General features: G+C 39.3%; 2 long non-coding RNA genes across 2 annotated transcripts; one reads left to right on the top strand and one right to left on the bottom strand.

Annotated features, from left to right (window-relative positions):
• The first annotated feature begins 2,863 nt into the window (after nucleotides 1-2,863).
• Nucleotides 2,864-5,725, top strand: LOC122989228. The gene is made up of 3 exons (XR_006404986.1): nucleotides 2,864-4,048; nucleotides 4,258-4,589; nucleotides 4,727-5,725. It is a non-coding gene; the product is annotated as an uncharacterized LOC122989228 (long non-coding RNA).
• Nucleotides 5,726-6,755: 1,030 nt separating this feature from the next.
• On the bottom strand, nucleotides 6,756-12,424 carry LOC122989647. The gene is made up of 3 exons (XR_006405125.1): nucleotides 12,414-12,424; nucleotides 11,836-11,839; nucleotides 6,756-6,838 (listed from the first exon to the last, which is right to left on the bottom strand). It is a non-coding gene; the product is annotated as an uncharacterized LOC122989647 (long non-coding RNA).
• Between the last annotated feature and the right edge of the window lie 243 nt (nucleotides 12,425-12,667).

Here is a 12,667-nt window from a genome sequence, read left to right as displayed (position 1 = left end):
AAAAATAACACCAAGGTTTTTAACTGTGGAGCTCTGTTTAATTATGCAGTCCCCAAAGTTTAAAGTGAGGTCTGTAAGAAGTTGGAATTTTGGGCCAACAACTTGCATCTCAGTTTTAGTGGCATTTAGTCGCAACAAGTTTTGTGACATCCAGTTTGTAACAGCGACAAGGCATAATTCAAGGTTTGCAATTTGGTATATAAATCTGGGTGTCATCTGCGTAACAGTGAAATTTGATACCACATATACCAATGTAGCTAGCTAGGCGATTTAAAAGAATATTACGATTGACGGTATCAAATGCTGCACTTAAATCAAGTAAGATAAGAACAGAAGGGCAGTCCAAATCTGAGACAAGGAGTAGGTCATTTACCACTTTTGCGAGAGCAGTCTCAGTGCTATGGAACGATCTAAAGCCAGACTGAAATGGTTCGAGTAGACTGTTGGATGAGAGGTAGTCAGTTAGTTGAGTGGAAACAATTCTTTAGAGAGGAAGGGGAGATTGGAGATCGGTATGAAGTTACTGATAATATCAGGATCAAGGGTAGATTTTTTGAGTTGTGGTTTAATAACGGTAGATTTAAAGGAGTAGGGCACAATACCAGAGGAGAGAGAGGTGTTAATAATGTTGAGTAGCGAAGGGCCAATTATTGGGAGAAGTTCCTTAACCAATTTAGCTGAAATAGGGTCAGATAGGCAGGTTGTGGATTTGGAGGAAAGCACCAACCTAGAGAAGGTGTCCAAGGAGAGCCTCAAATTGTGACAGCACAGGGGTGGTCCTCCAATGCACCCAATATACAATTTGAAGGGGGAATAACACCCCCGGTGGGTAGAGAGTTGCTAATCTCATCTCTAATACAGTCAAGTTTGTGATTGAAGAAATTAAGAAATTTAGTTGCAGTGAAACTCACTAAAGGGAAGGGTTTGCGAGTTTTGTGACTGTGTCAAAAAGAAACTTCGGGTTATCTTTGTTAGTGTGAGATGAGATCTGAGAAGTAGACAGAGAGCATACGTTTGTATTTCATTAAGCTATCACTCTAAGCTAGACGAAAAACCTCAAGTTTGGATGAACGCCATTTGCGTTCGAGCTTTCTACACACCGGTTTTTGTGCACGAGTTTCATCATTGGACTAGGGGGACGTTTTTTTAAGATGGTGGGTCTTAGTGAGTAACGGTGCAACAGAGTTAAGCGAGTCACGAAGAATGGAGTTAACTTTATCCGTGAACTCATCAAGAGATTCAAGTCGTTCTGGTAGAAAGGCAAGAGTTTTTTCCACAATCACACACACTGACCTTCTCAGTGTGTGTGATTGTGGAAGAATCAATTCGGCACATGCTGTAGGTATCAACTGGAGTTGAATGCCGACAAGGCAGAACAACTTGAAACTTAAGAAAATGGTCTGATAGTGCCAATGGATATGGCAGTACTTCTAGGTCTGAAATGATAATACCACGCATGAGTACCAGATCAAGAGTATTGCTGTTTGAATGAGTTTGTTCATGAACCAGCTGAGTAAAGCCAAAAGTGTCAATGGATGACATAAAAGCGTTGCTAAGTGGATCAACTCTACAGTTTAAATGAATATTAAAATCACCAATGATTAGGATATTATCTGTATGAGTTACATGGTCAGAAAGGAAACTGGAGAATTCTTCTAAAAAAGATGAATAGGGCCCAAGAGGGTGATAAAGGATGATTAAGTAGAAAGGGAGAGTACCAAAATAGTTAGGAGCCATGCGAACGGGGTGAAGGGATGCATAGTGAGTATCTCATAGGAAGAGAGTTAAAGATTAGGCCGACGCCCCTGCCTTTCTTAGATGACCAAGCAACATGAAAATTGGTAAAATATGAAGGGGAAGCTTCAATTAATGGCTTTAGCCAGGTTTCACATAATCCCATAATGTCAATATTATGTTCTTTAATTATGTTGTTAATCAGTAGATCTTTGTTAGTGAGTGATCTAATATTAATGAACCCAAGTTGTAGGCATTTTGTGTTAATATTTGCTATGGGATGCTCAGAATTATGAGTAGGTTTAATAGATTGCTATTGCTATTAGATTGCTACCTATTGTTCTGGAAGGTGGCTGAGGACGATGTTTTGGATAAAATCTGCTTTTCCTAAACCTGGTCAAGACAGGAATGGTAGAGATTGGTCGGTGGTTTCATGTTTTGTCTCACCTATTATTTAGCTGCACTCTCTAATTATTAATTTCTGGTCACTGCTGAGCTCTTTTCATCAATGTGGACTACTGCCCAGCCTAATAATTACTATAATATATATCATTCCTGATCACTAGCATTGCTGGCTAAGGCCCAGACATTGCAAGCAGGTTGTGCTAGCTAAGTTCCCGGCTGATGGATGGGTGGCAGAGCCACCTGTCATATATATTTACTATATTCTAAGGGTCATAGAGTATTTTAGAACATTCTGTGGAGGGAATGGCAATGACTCTAAGTGCTCAGCTTCCCTTGTGGTCTCTATGTCTAACTTAAACTCTGAACATTAGCTGTGTTTTGTCTCTGTTTTTTCATTTATGGTACACTTTTTACTTTTCATGCATATAATGTAAACTCAAAAAAAGAGTAGTCATGCTCATTATTTCGTTCAGTCTCTTAGATTATGTCGTTTTTGTATGATTAATTTGTGACCTGTTTCTTTCCTGCTTGGTAAGTAAATTCAAGTCATATATATATATATATATATATATATATATATATATATATATATATATATATATATATATATATACACATATAAATTGAATATTATATTATAATATTAATATATATTAATTGAGACCTGTTTTATTCAAACTTGGTAAGTGAGCAGGTCATTGCTAACCATTTGCCATTGCTGGTGTAACAGATATGGTCGGGGCAGGTAATGAGGAAGCTCAGAGAGTGTATTTCCAACCAAGGATCATAAAGTGCCTTTTTGTTTTAACTTTTGTTTACACTGGCTAAGCTCAAATTGTTAGCTGTCAAGGTTGTTACTGTCCATTAGCCATTGCTGGCTAAGCTCAAATTGTTAGCTGTCCTGTCACACTATTTTTTTATGTTTCATCTCTTAGTAGACTATGCCAAATGATTAATTGAGACCTGTTTTATTCCTGCTTGGTAAGTAAGCTTGGGGAAAATATTAGGCAGTGTTATCTATATTGAGCGACTCTTTCTAACTACTAATTTTCAGGTCACTGCTGACCTCTTTTGGCCAGGTCAATCAGTGCCGAATTTCAGGTCTTCAGTGTCTTATTATGAATGAACGAACCTTTATTAATGCCCACAGGGGAAATTCACTCATCTCAGCAGTTCAAACTAGAAGAAAAGAGTGAGAATTATTTACTGTATATGCACCTATGTCATACTCAGATTTGACCTGCAGTGGTAATACTCACATAGTGTGTAGCATTGTTCTAAAATATTGCACTGGAAAATAGTGAATTGCACAAAGCATGACGGTATAATGGTAAGTCTATGTTCAAGGTGTAACATAAGACAATATGAGGTAAACATTGCTCACTAAAGCCTACATATTGCAAGCAGGTCACTGCCGATCTCTAGCCATTGCGAGCTAAGCCCAGAAATGTGTGGCTGTCCAGGTCAGTGCTGTCCTTGTCATTGCCGGTTGGTTTTGTTTCTTTCTATTCATTTATGGTACACTGTTGATTCTAATCAGCTTTAAAAAAAAAAAAAAAAAAAAACTGTGTCATGCTCATCATTACGGTTTATCCCTTAGCAGATTATGCAGCTTTTTATGATTTCATCCCTCCTTGGTAAGTAAACATTCTTTGTTGGAGAATATTAGGCTGTGTTTTCTCTGGAGCTTGCACCCCATATTTAGGGGGATTTATCTTGCTGCTGCTCAGGACTGATATCCCTCGATTCAAAATGTCCCTGTAGAGTCTAAGCACCAAAGACTTTTTATATGATCATCAATATCATCTGTATAATAAACAATTCTTTTTGCCTCATTCACTTGTCTCTCCTGATTGAAATGGAGCTTTAGCGAAAGTTCAGTGAGGAAGACTATCTTTTGCATGCTCAGGTCTGTAGTTTTACTTCTCAAACCTCTGTCATTCCTATTCCTCATGCATGGTCACTCATAACTTGTTGTCGTTGCCTGGGGTGTCAAGTGAGACGTTAGCTGTTCCTATCAGCTGGTCACATCTAACCAATAGCACAGTAGCACACTTTCATTGTCAGCCTATCATATTGTGGCTGCCTTTTTAAATGTTTTCTCCCTCTCTGCCTTAGTGCTTTTATGGTGCTGTTTTGCGCACTCCACCACCTCCCCATCACCACCCATTCGCAGATTCAGCAGTGCATCACTTTATCAACCTCATCAGCCCTATCAGTCTCAGCAGAAGTCATCAGCCACCACCAACACCAGTGTCTGGACTCTATGGTTGGATTTATCTTGCTGCTGCTCAGGACTGATGTCCCTTGATTTATCCCTGCAGAGTCTAAGCACCAAAGACTTTTGACAAGACTTAATCATCAATATTATCTGTATAATTGTTACGACCGCCTCCCTTTCTGCCTGCAGTGGTTTGATTGGCCACTTCCTGCAGGAGGTAGAAGTCAAGGTGGGTCGTTAATGTAATGTAGTGACACTTGGGTAGGGCTCCACCAAGGCTATAAATACCAGTCTGATCTCAGTGTCTCTCTCTCTCTCTCTCTCTCTCTCTCTCTCTCTCTCTCTCTCTCTATCTCTCTCTCCTAGGCTCCACATCTCCTGGTTTTGGGTTTGGTTTGGCATTTTTTTCCTCCTGTGTTCAACAGTAGCATACACACACCTCACTCATACACACATTCCATTCACTACTGATGCAGTTACTCTCCACACCTCATGCCTTTTGTAGATAGTTAAGTTGCTTTATTTTCCAATAAAACAAATAATTGGCACTTTAACTTGACTTGTCTCCCCTCATTGTCATGTGCACTGAACTAGTTTGTGACAATAATAATTCTTTTTGCTTCATTCACTTGCCTCTCCTGATGAAAATATGACTTAGCTGTTCAAATTGCATATACACCTGGCTGAGTGTGACTGACTTTGAGTCAGTGTGAGCCAGATCACCTCCAGATGTGGTGAGGCAGATCTGTTCACATTGCACTGTGTGCATTTACACCTCACTCCTCCAAGCCATAATCTAAAAGCTGCGCATGAATTGACAGTCACAAAACAGTGTAGATAATCAGATTCAGAACAGGGGCTGCAGGTTTGGTTAAACATGTGACAGCTCTTTAATACTTTGTGGAAAACTGGTGCTCCAAATATGTTGGCTAGTTAACTGTTTATAGTGCTGAGTGGCACAGATGGCACACGTTTTTGTCAACAACATGCACATTTTTAGCCTTATATGAAATGGGGAAAGCAAAATGTTGCCATACCACTGATTTTAATGAAAGAGGACAGTTCTCTAACTAGATTTCGCTTTCTTTTTTATTCAGTATTGATATTGTTACACCCCAACTTGGTATTCCATTATCCTGCTTACTCTCTGCTTTTCAACATAACCTTTTATTTCTCTCTTTCTTGCTTTCTTTCTTTCTTTGGTTGGAACAAATATGGTGGAATACCTCCAGCAGGCTGAGGTGTTGAGGCCGTACCCCTACATCCTGACACTGGGATATGACCATCAGTGCTCCATGCACATGCTGTTGCTGTTGTTGATTCAAGTGTTATTGTGTTTATGAATCGAAAACAGTTATGAATTTGTTATGGCTTTTTGAAAAATAAAGTTTTTTTTTTAAATTCCAACATTGTTTAAAAGGGTGTTGTTTATTACATATATGTATGATATACATTACCAAATCTTGGATATATTTTGTAATAGGCCAGTACATCAAAGTAATTTAACTGTTTACTGTAGTCTATTGAAATAACTTTTTTCTTTTTCTTCTTTCTTCCTGTGCCTTGCTGTTTGGTCCCTAACAGGCAGTGTAAACAAGAGGTTTGCTGGATGGACTATGAAAGTCTCCATGGATCTTTGAATTACAAGAGGACAACTGTGACAGACCCTTACTCACGGTCACAGCCAGGAGGATTGAACTATATTAACATTTATGGTCCATTAATTAAGTACAAGCCAAGGACCCACTTGACTTGTGGCAGGGTATTAGGATGGTGATATAATTTATCTAGCTCTATATCAAACACTACAAGTTGTAATAAATTACTACTACTAATACTAAATGTCTGTTCCTTCCAGAATGACCATTTCCAAACATGACTCATATGATTGTTTCCTGATCTTCCAACTCTTAGGGTTTGGTTAAAAGAGCACTGAGCATTGCACTCCTATAACATTGTCAGACTTACAGTGAGTTCTTTCTCAATTGATGCCACATTGAAAAATATCAGAATTTTTACCTGTTCATTATTTTTCTTTGTCAAAATTAGTAGTGGCTAATTTTTTTCATTTTCAAAATTGTAGTGTATAACTTTTTTGCATATGCAGTTGTACTCTCCAAGACCTGGAAGCACGTGCTGTTGTAAAATCAGTTTACACTATTATTATTATCATTATTATTATTATTATTGTTGTTGTTGTTGTTGTTATTATTATTGTTATTATTAACAATAATAACTTTATTTGTATAGCACCTTTCATACAATAAAATTCAGCTCAAAGTGCTTTACAACAAAAGAAATTACATGCACCAAGTGCAGTTTTTATTTTATTTTATTTAATCTTTATTTAATCAGGCAATCTCATTGAGATTAAGACCTCTTTTCTAAGAGAGGCCTGAGAACAAGAAACATTCATAAGACAAGAACACAATCAGCAGACAGAAACAACACAACTACACAAAAACAAGGAATTAATAACTGTCACAAGACTCATAAAAAACATCAGATAATAAAGCTTTAAAATCTCCAAGAGAAATGAAAGACTCAAGTTTGAGGGTAGTTTGCAGTTCATTCCATTTAAAAGGTGCATAGTACCTGGAACCAGTTATGCCAACATTAGTGCGAACATGAGGGATATCTAAGGTTAAGTAGTAACTGGATCATGTACTGTAGTTTCTAGATTTAAATGAGAGAAGAGATATGAAGTAGTTTGGAAGCTTCAGCAGTAGAGCTTTATAGACAAATAACATGAGGTGGTTATTTCTTCTTGTCTGTAAGGAAGTCAAACCAGCCTTCTGATACAGAGAACAATAATGAGTACCAAATTTGTCATGAGTTATTAAGCGTGATGCACTGATACACACATTCAACTGCTCAAGTGTAGATGGGGCAGCATGGCAATTCAGAATATCTCTATAGTCAAGGACAGACATAAGGGTTGACTGCACAATAGTTTTATGGTTGGAAGTAGACAGACATCATTTGATTCTATGCAAGAAGCCTAGTTTGATTTTTAATTTCTGTCAAATGTTGAATATGAATCTTGAATGATAGTCTGCTGTCAAGCCAAATTCCTAAGTATTTGTATGACTCAGCAAGAGTGATATGGGTGCCATTTAAAGTTGTAATGGCAGGATAGTCAGAGTCACTTGTGGAGGTGGAGAATACCATGTACTTGGTCTTTTCTGCATTTAAAACTAGTCTGTGATTAAGGAGTGATAAATTGAAAAGCATCAAAGGCAGACTGAAGACGAGTCAGGGCCTGGGCTGGGGTGCAGCCTGGGCTATAAAGAGATGGGTGACAAATTAAAGGAAAATCTGGTACAGGTCTGAATGCTTGACCCCTACAGTGAGGAGATCTGGTGGCTCTGTTATGTTGTCAGGGGCATCAAAACACCATATGAGGGAATATCTTTTTGAAGAATGGTGTTCCTCAACCTTGGCATTGATTCTACAAGTCTCTGGAACTCTTCTGGGGGGATAAACACCATTTTTCAAAGAGATATTCCTTCATATGGTGTTTTGATGATGGTGGTAGAGAGTGCTGTCTAACATTTCAGTCCAAAATCTCCCTTAGGTGTTCAACTGGGTTGAGATCTGGTGACTGTGAAATGATTCACATCATTTTCATACTCATCAAACCATTCAGGGACCTCTCTTGCCCTATGAATTGGGGCACTGTCATCTTGGAGGAGACCACTCCCAACAGGATAGAAATGTTTCATCATAGGATAAAGGTGATCACTCAGAACAACTTTGTATTGATTTGTAGTGACCCTTCCATCTAAGGGTCACTGTAGGGGTCAAGCATTCAGGCATTGTACCAGTTTTTCCTTTAATTTGTCACCCGTCTGTAACATTGTATCTTCTGCAAAAAATGACACTGAAGTATTGATTAGGGAGAATTATGTTATTTATACATAATGTAAACAGCAATGGACAAAGAATAGACCCCTGTGGCAACTCATTTCTGATGGTAAGAGGGTTTGACTGAGTACCATCAGTAACAACAGTCTGAGTTCTCTCTGTAAGGTAAGAGTAGAACCAATTAAGCATGGCTTCATCTAAACCTATAGACTGTAGTTTATGAAGTAGGATTTTATGATCAGCGGTATCAAACGATTTTGAGAGGTCAAGGAAGAGAGTAGCACAAAATTGTTTTTTTATCCAAGGAGGAGACAATGTTATCATTGACTGAAACTGCAGCTATAATTGTGCTGTGACCCAGGCAACTTTAGTGAATACTGAAGGTGCGTATTACCCAGCTGGATAGACCCTGGTGCTGGAGTACGGGAGGAGTTCTTACTTCTTTGTCAACCCGGACAACAATCCAGGGTTCCAAAGGAGTGGGAGTGGAATTCTGACAGATGAGCATTACTGTGTTCATGGCAAATTATATATTTACTTTTAATTCAAATCACAACGTGGTATAATATGACAAGAATGTACGAATGTCACGAATTGTTATACCTATTTTATTTAACACGCACACGCACATACACACACTTTATATATTTTATTGTGTAAAGCACTACAAATGGTGTGAAGCACTACATATGGTTTGTATATTCCAACTGTGTGTCACGCCTCTGTTATACGTCACGGGTGCTCATAGCTCCTCTGGCAAGCCTCCTCTCTCCTCCACATGCATTTTAGGAATTGAGACATCCTTAATCATGATGCGCTGAGATCTATTTCTAGGTTGCAGGCAGAAGGAAATAGAGAAATGAGAAGAGCCCAGTGGCTTCACTTTGAAAAAACATTACAAAGTAGATTCAAAATAGCTGACTTCCTGTTGGACTTAGGGAATACCTCCAATAGGCTTTTTTTTAAAGTCTGGAGGTGGTACATCATAATCACCAAATTTCATACATCAACATCAAATTTAAAGGTGGGGGCTTTGAATTTGCCACACCCAAACTCGAGACCTTGAGTTTTTGAGCACCCCTAGCACCTCAAAAATTCTAAAAGTAATTAAGAGGTGCTAATGAGCTGAAGTGCCACGCCCAAGCCCAATTGTGATAATAATCGTAATACTTACTTGTTCAAACATAGATGCAAAGTTTTGTGAGTTCTCATGCATCCTAAAGGCCTCAAATAAAGGCCCCTAATAATCTCTACAAAAACGATAGATTTCTCGCAATACCATTGGGCCCCTGGCACTTTCATGCTCAGGCCCTAATAAAATACAGTGAAACTAGAATACATAGAATGCATAACACAAGATTGAAGATAAAACCCACTGAGATATAACATATAATACATACTGAATAATATCCCCCGGTAGTTCCTGAGCAGCTGGAAAGCTAGGGTGGCTGGGTGACTGTCTGAAGGAAGCATAGCCCTAAGCAGAAGCCCATGGTTCACCACCCACCAGTTCACGTTTCTAACAGGTTCTCCCCACTCAGTGACACATTCACTGAGAAACCAACTCTGATTATTGGCAGCTCCAGAGTGAGAAACGTGAAGTAAGCAACACCAGCGACCAAAGCGACAGCGATTTGGGGTTCAGTATCTTGCCCAAGGACATATCAACATGTGGACTGGAGGAGCTGGGAATTGAACCGCCGATCTTCCGATTAGTGGACGATCCGCTCTGCCCTGCCTTCTGGGTGTTCAGAGCAGTCTAAAGCTGAGTCTTAAACCACAACCAAAGTCTTAAACCACAAAGATGATGCTACTCTAAGAATGTGTTCGAAATAAAGAAACATTCAGCAATAGGTGTTGGTGTCATTTCTTCAGAATCAAAAGCTCTCACTTTTTTCATTGATGTTTCACAATCACGACAAGTGTGCATAAATCGAGTCTAGAAGAGTCCAACTGTAAAGCCTCTACAGCTACAGAGCTCAAGAGGTGTTACAGTTGATACACAGTGTTCATTACTTGTTGTTACTTGTTACATTACCTGCCTATGGCCCCCACTGTCGTTTTGCTTTTTTTTTACAGAAATAAAAACCATTTAGTTAATTTTCGCATATCAGCGCCTATGTTCATCAAATAAAAATACTCTACTAATAATTATAACAATTATCTAATAATTATCTAATAAATTGTAAAATACTAAGTGTATTATCAATACTTAGACAGACGACAGATGCTACAATTATAAACTGAAAGTGTCTGCTTTGTGACCGTCCACAGCAGCAGCAGCAGAGTCGCAGCACAGAGTAGTGGAGTGACTACTCTCTGATGTAAACACAAAGAGCTGCTCTAATGTCTCCCCGGGTCACAGTGCTTGTTTTCGGAAGAAACTCTCCCATCCTCTAGCTTGTCCCCGCGTCTGTGTGTGCCGCAGCACGACTGCACATGGAGGATGACCGGCTGGCAGCAGACTGAAGCCCGCCGTCACTGACTCTTAAGTATGGGGAAGATCTAAACTAAAAATCTAATGTTAAGATCAAAGTAAGCGCTCTATAGATATTGGGCGTCATCGAAGAATATCTTATCTTGTAAAATGTCTAGTATAACCAGTAACACCAATGTTGTCACGTTTATTAATTGATCCGAAAATTTCCTTACCATGGCATCCTTACTAGGTGGCAAACAAGACACAGGAACTTGCGGAGTTGTAGCATGTATTCACCGACAAATAGCCTAAACTGTACACACACTGCACTGTTCACAGTCATACTGTTAACTTCATACTCTCTGCAGCCTCACTGTCACACACGTGTTCTCTCTCTCTCGACTGCACACTACACACTGAGCTAATGCTACTTGTATAACACATTTTAGTTAAGAAAACATCTTAAAATACATTTAAAAAATTCCTTGATGCTTAGGCCTGGTGGGGGTCAACCCGGGCTTGCAATACACTGGCAGAAACCCTGGACTTAGTTGTAATTTCAGAAGAAGTATAAAAATATTCTAGATCCAGTTCACTAACATGATTTAAGAGCTCTGCCTGGCTTTGTAGTCTGAAGCAGGCCTGTGTGCAGTCCTCTGTGGCGCTCTTCCTATTCTTTAAGTGTTCTTTACATGCTCTGAACCATTACCCCAAAATTCAGAGTCACGCTAAAACAGACCACCTCCACGATTAATACCTTAACGATTTCCCCTGTTCTCAAAATCCTCCACACCATACTTAAGTCCAGTTATTTTACAACCTCGGTATCGCATTTCGTCTTGGACCTGAACTACTGGCACATGCTGAAAGTTTCAGATTTGACTGGCAGACTTTACTGTTGGTTGGAGTGGTGAATTAACTGAGCAAACTGGACTGTGGACTCTTGGGTGGCACATTTAAATATTTCCTGTGTTTTGGCGAATATATCACTCTCAACATTTGATTTTGAGATTAGCTGACACTGAGATTTTCATTATTGGCTGTCTGTGCAACCAACCTCATATTTGAATGGCAAATCATCTGGTCACTCACTTGATTGTTTTTCTCCCTCTGCATACTTTTCTCTTTATTGGAAAATTGTTGGAAAATTCTGTGTTTTTTATTATCAAGGGTGCATGACTGAACAAACAAACCTGACAAAAAACTAATAAAATGCTACGTTAAGTTCTGGAGCTTAAAATACTTAAGAACTACAGTTTTTCAGATGAAAAAATGAGTCTCATCTGACTCCGGCCTGAAAAGACTTTGCATCAAACTTGAGCTGAACCTGAGCATTAGATTTCTCATTTTTTGACTGTTAAATTGCTAATAGTATTTTTCAACAAGGTATTGGAGCCCAACCCAAACCAAGCAATTATGTGTGAAATTTAGCTTATCCTGGCCCACTGACTGCTGTTAGGTTTTGTCAGGTTTGGGTAGAAATATCCCCTTCTTTCTCAGGCAGCCTGGTATTTGCCCTGTGGCTGCTCTCTGTCTCTTCCGTTTTGACTTGGATCAGGTCTGAAATTGGTTAGGTTCTGCCGCTCTGTCTTCCAGGCCTCTAAGGCAAATATTTTCCCCTCCACAGGTTTCCATTGACAGGCTGTGAGAACCAGGCAAAGCAGCAGCAGCAGGACTCTCCTGCCTGTCTGCTCCACACCACTGTCGGTGTCTGTGCGCATGTTTGTGTGCAGCGATAACCATATTTACCACCAGTACCACCAGGACAGATACAAGAAGGTATTCTTTCTTAACACGCGTGCACGCTCACACACACACACAGTCGTGTTTTTGGTCACTTCAGAGGACATTACATTGACTTACATTCTTTTCCTGGAGAGTTAACTCCAACCCCTATCTTAACTTAACCATAAACCCAAAATTTTCACCCTAAAATTAATAATTTACGTTAAAGGGGTTTTTGTCTCCACAAGGATAGTGACTCCCCACAATATGACTGTGTAAACAGATTTATGTCCCCA

This window comes from Thunnus albacares, chromosome 9, assembly GCF_914725855.1.
Source record: "Thunnus albacares chromosome 9, fThuAlb1.1, whole genome shotgun sequence".
In the NCBI taxonomy this organism is placed as follows: domain Eukaryota; kingdom Metazoa; phylum Chordata; class Actinopteri; order Scombriformes; family Scombridae; genus Thunnus; species Thunnus albacares.
Note: the sequence above shows the minus strand (reverse complement) of the source record. Positions and strands in the feature narration are given on the sequence as shown.